We start from the raw sequence: 6,000 nt of genomic DNA on the forward strand, positions 1-6,000 counted from the left end.
TCTTGGGTCCAATCCTATTCAACATATTCATAAGTGATATGACCCAAGGGATCAGAGGAAAAATATCATTGTTCGCTGACGACGCCAAACTGTGCAACATAGTAGGTAAAAGCACTATGCCTGACAATATGACACAGGACCTACTACTATTAGAACAATGGTCATCGACTTGGCAGCTTAACTTCAATGCTAAAAAATGCAAAGTGATGCACCTGGGTAAAAGAAATCTGTGCAGGACTTACACGTTAAATGGTGAGACCTTAGTTAGGACCACGGAAGAACGGGATTTAGGAGTAATCATTAGTGATGACATGAAAACTGCCAATCAGGTGGAAAAGGCTTCCTCTAAGGCAAGGCAAATGATGGGTTGTATCCGTAGAGGTTTTATCAGCAGGATGCCAGAGGTCATAATGCCACTGTACAGATCCATGGTGAGACCTCATTTGGAATATTGTGTTCAATTCTGGAGACCACATTACCGAAAAGATGTGCTGAGAATGGAGTCAGTTCAGCGGATGGCCACCAGGATGGTCTCGGGGCTCAAAGATCTTCCGTATGAAGTAAGGCTGAATAAATTGCAGCTGTACTCACTTGAAGAACGAAGAGAGAGAGGGGACATGATCGAGACATTTAAATATATCACGGGTCGTATCGAGGTGGAAGAGGATATCTTCCGTCTTATAGGACCTTCTTCCACCAGAGGGCATCCGCTGAAAATCAGGGGAGGGAAATTTCATGGTGACTCCAGAAAGTATTTCTTCACTGAGAGGGTGGTCAATCATTGGAATGAACTCCCATGGCAGGTGATTGAGGCCAACAGCGTATCAGATTTCAAAAATAAATGGGATATTCATGTGGGATCTCTAATGAGGTAAGGGCAGGGGGTGGTGAGCAAAATCAAAGAGAAGGGTCAATAGAGTGGGCAGACTTGATGGGCTTTGGCCCTTTTCTGCCGTCATTTTTCTATGTTTCTAGAATGAAGGAAAAGAGAGGGGAGCATGAGCTATAAGATGGAAGAATGAAGGGAGTGAAAGCGATGCAGCAGTGAGGGAGATAATAGAAAGGGAGAATTGGGTGTCTGAGTGAGGGAAAGAGATGGTACAATTGAGATAAAGAGGTTGGAGAGGAGTGAGGTAGAGATGTATGGGTGCAGAGAGAGAACATGCTGGGCTGCAGAAGCCTCCTGGACTTTTTTTTTGGGGGGGAGGAGGGTATTAAAAGAAGTGCCAGATTGGGTGTGGGGGGAGAGCTTATGGGACCAGAAACAGGACAGAGAGAGAGATGGTGGGCAATGGTCTGAAGGGAGAGAAGTTGGACCTGGGGTGGTGTGGAAGAAGAGGGAAAGAGATACTTGAAGGGAGAACAGTTGGGAAGAGAAAGAGAGAAGTTGGATCTGGGGATGGGAGGGAGGGAAAAATGTTAGGCCTGTGGATGGAAGGCAGAGAGATATGCATCTCTCTTTTTTTTTTTCTCTATTTCATTGTTCAGCATCAAGGGGGGGGGAGAAGAAAAACAGAAAAGAGGGAGCAAAATATTGGACCATGGAGATAAAGGCGGAAAGAAAGAGCTAGGGACTGAGAGAAGATGGAGAATTGAGTGGTAGCTGAACATTTAAAAAGAAGGATGAGAAAGAAGGCAAGATTTGAGTGTACAGAGGCAGAAAAGAAAAAGTTAAGAAAGCTGAAAGGGAAAAATCAATATGTTGGAGACAGGCATAAGAAGGAAATGGAACGAGAGAAGAGGAGGAAAAAAATGGACAGCAGACACTGGAAAGAGAATTAGTTGAAGATAGAGAAAAAGCAGAAAGAGAAACAGACCAAGATGATGGAAAAACAAAACATCCAGACGACAAGGTAGAAAAAATTGTTTTATTTTGATATTAACTGGAATATGTTAACTTTGGGATATGTGCATCACAATTATTTTTGTATTCAGTGGCGTAGTCATATACAGCTGATTTAGGGGCGGGACTGGAGCCCAAAATTAGTGGATGGGCACCAAAGTTTCTCCCTACCTGAGTGCAATTTATAAATACTTGAGCTAGTGGGGATGCCCAAGTCCTGCCAACTGAAGACATCTTCCTCCAGTCTGGCAACTCAAACTCTCCAAGCTTTGCAGCCAATGGCAATATCCTCAAGCTGCCCCTGCTTTCATGCATGCATGAAAACCAAAAGGGGACAGGGAGGAGGGAAGGCCGCAGCTCTGCAATATTGCTGCCAGCTGCAGAACTTGGGAAGTTGGAGGGGGAGGAGGTGACTGTCAGTTGATGAGGCTTGGGGATCCCTACTAGCTACAGAAGGGGAGATATTCATTTTGAGGGAGTGTATAAGCTCAAAGTGGGAGGACCAAAAAAGTAGTAATATTTACCATGATTAAACGATTCTCCACGTGCGCTGCTGACAGCTGATTCAGCATCCCCGCTCACCGTAGCTGTAATAGAAGTGAATGGGAGAACCAGGAGCGCGCATCACTGCTCATCAGAATGTGGATGTGGAAGCCTGTGGCTGCTCCCACTGTCAGCGGTGTATGTGGAGGATCACTCAGTCAGGGTATTACTGATTTTTTGGGTTCCTCTCTACAGTGTCCCTTTAATGAAGGTTTATTATTAGATATGTGCATCTTCTATATTAATGATTGCAAATTTGGGACCTGCTGAACCTTTTTTTTTTGCTCATCAGTGTTTGTGCGGCCCCAGAAAAAATTTTTGGGCCAATGCGGCCCAGGGAAGTCAAAAGGTTGGACACCCCTGGTGTAAACAGAAGCAATTTCAAAAAGACATGTGACCTATAGGCATAAAAACGTACAAGAGGGACTTGCTGTGTTACTGTCTCCTACAGGAGAATAGTGACATGAGGAACATGAATGCATGTGATGGAATTTTATTTAGCATACTGAATTTATTATTTATATTCCCCTTTGATCTGATCACATACAAGTGTAACAAATGTGAAAACACAACTGCCCTAGGATTAAATGCAAATAGAAAATAAAACATATTCTTAGATAATTACACTGAACACACATAAAACTCTGAACTAGGTCTGCTATTATTACCCTTAGCAATAACAGAGCTGACATACAACCTGGTGAGGTCTTCTTCTGGAGAGATGTGGCAGGAGACAAGCAAGAACTCTGAAGAATGAAGATTCCCAGCTGGTGAATGGTGATAATTCAGGCCGAATGGAAAAAAAAAACACTTCAGCCTCTTGGTTTTCAGCATTGCTTTTTATAGGGTTCAGTGGAGGTATTGTTCTTGAAGATAAGCAAGCTGTGATCTGAACTTTCAGTTTTCCAAGGACAAGTAGAACGGATATTCAAGTTTAATTTTGACCTAAGCGGCTTACAATCTAGGGAAAGGGAGAGGGTTTAGTAAATGCAGAGAGAAGATTATCAAACTGCTGTATGGTTTCTGTAAGGGACTAACAGAAGATTACCACAGGTAAGAACCTAATATTACATTCTGTAGGATTTTGCGAAAAATAGTGTATTAGATTTTTGCAAGTTGTGATTTTGGTCAAGACTGATTGTTCATTTATGATGGTTGTGAAAATCCACCACCACCACCTTTGGAACAGAAGCTCACCTTGACTTGGTTGGACCATCAACATGAGTTATAGCAAGCAAAGAATGGTCAACTTGCCTGAATCACTGAGTACACGAGTGTGAGAGTAATAGGGGGGGGGGGTAGAACTACAATTTGCAATAGAATAGAAGGGGGGGGTTAAAATATAAGGGTGAAACTGCTTTCAAAATCCAACCAATAGGAAAAGGAAAGGGTATTGAAGGAGAGCTATGAATGTGCATCTGTAAAGAGGAATGTTTTTAGTTCTAATGTAAAGTGTTCTAGGGATGTCTGTGATTTTAACATTAAAGGTAGATAGTTCCAGAGCTGGGGGGCCATGCAAAAAATCAATTGCCAAATATTTTTTCTATACTATACTATATGATGGAATAGTTACTTGGTTCTGATTAGTTGATCTTAGGACCCTAGTAGGAATATATGGAATGAGATGTCCTTACAAGGTATGTCAGTTCTGATGTCAACACTGAAAACAAGCATTAATATTTTCTAGATGATATGATGAAGAAAAGGAGGAGTGATGTCAAATTTATACGCATTATGAGTTAGCCAACTAGCAGTGTTCTAAATTAGTTGTAGCTTGTGGGTGACATCATCCATGGAACCTGGTACATACACATAGTAAATGATGACAGAAAAAGACCTGAACGGTCCATCCAGTCTGCCCATTAGTTATAACCATTAAAAATTAATGATTAAATTAACTTGTCTCTTTGATATTTTTGGAAAATAAAGTCCACCTGGCATTGTCCTAGGTTCCAAATGCTGAAGTTTTTGTCCAAGTACTCTCTCCAGCCTATCCAACCTTCCTGTTTGCAGGATATCTACCATAAGTCTGGCCAGTAACCTCCTCAAGTTCCAAGTTGGTGGAGTTCCCCATTGATACCCTCCCCAGCCCATTCTACACCAAATCACATTTGGAACACAGACCATGCAAGTCTGTCCCATACTAGCCTTAGTTCTTTTAATTTACATCCTTCGTTTTCTAATTAGAGATCTTTTATGTTTATCCCATGCTTTTTTGAATTCCATCACCATTTTCCTCTCCAACATTTCCCTTGAGAAGGCATTTCAGGCATCTTATCATTCTATCCATGAAAAAGAATTTCCTAATATTGCTTCTGAGTCTCTGCAACCTCAATTTATACCCTCTAGATTTACCATTTACTCTTCTCTGGAAAAGATTTGGTTCTATATTAATACCTTTCAAGTATTTAAATGTCTATCATATCTCCCCTGTCCCTCCTCTCCTCCAGAGTATACATATTTAGGTCTTCCAGTCTCTTCTCATACTTCTTTTGGTTCAAACCTCTTACCTTCATCACCTTCCTCTAGACCTTTTCAAGTGTTTTTATATCCTTCACCAGATATGGCCTCCAAAACTGAAAATACTCCCAAGTGTGGACTCACCAATGACCTATACAGGAGCATCAGCACCATCCTTTTGCTGGTTATTCCTCTTTCTATACAGCCTAGCATCCTTCTGGCTATAGCCACCGCCTTATCACACTGTTTAGATATCTTTAGATTCTCAGACACAATCACCTCAAGGTCTCTCTCTCCGTCAGTGCTTATAAGCCTCTCACCTTCCAGCATATAAGGTTCCCTCGAATTTCTGCCCCCCAAATGCATCACTCTGTGCTTCTTCGCATTGACTTTTAGTTGCCAGACCATTCTTCTAACTTTTGCAGATCCTTTTTCATGTTTTCCACTCCCTCCAGGGTGTCCACTGTTACAAATCTTGGTATCATCCGCAAAAAAGGCTAATCTTACCTTCTAACCCTTCAGCAATGTCGCTCACAAACATATTAAACAGAATCTGTCCCAGCACCGATCCCTGAGGCACTCCACTAGTCACCTGTCCCTTCTCCAAACGAATTCCATTAACCACCACCCTCTGATGTCTGTCTGTCTGTCAACCAGCTTCTAATCCAGTTCACCACTTTGGGCTTTAACTTCAGCCCATGGAGTTTGTTTAAGAGCCTCCTATGAGGAACCGTGTCAAAGGCTTTGCTGAAATCTAAGTAAATTACATATAGCGCACGACCTTAATCCAATTCTCTGGTCACACAAAGAATTCAATCAGATTTGTTTGGCATGATTTACCTTTTAGTAGATCCATGTTGCCTTGGATCTTATAATCCATTAGATTTTAAGAATTTCACTATCCTTTCCTTCGGCAACATTTCCATTATTTTTCCAATAACCAAAGTGAGGTTTACTTGCCTGTAATTTCCTGCTTCATCTCTGCAACCATTTTTGTGAAGAGGGACCACATCCGTTCTCCAGTCCCATGGAACCTCTCCCATCTCTAAAGATTTAGTGAACAAATCTTTGAGGCCCACCAGAACCTTTCAGAGCTCCCTCAATAGCTGATCCCATCCCGTCCCATAGTTTTGACCACCTTCAGTTTTTCAAGT

This window comes from Geotrypetes seraphini, chromosome 9 (assembly GCF_902459505.1).
Source record: "Geotrypetes seraphini chromosome 9, aGeoSer1.1, whole genome shotgun sequence".
NCBI lineage: Eukaryota > Metazoa > Chordata > Amphibia > Gymnophiona > Dermophiidae > Geotrypetes > Geotrypetes seraphini.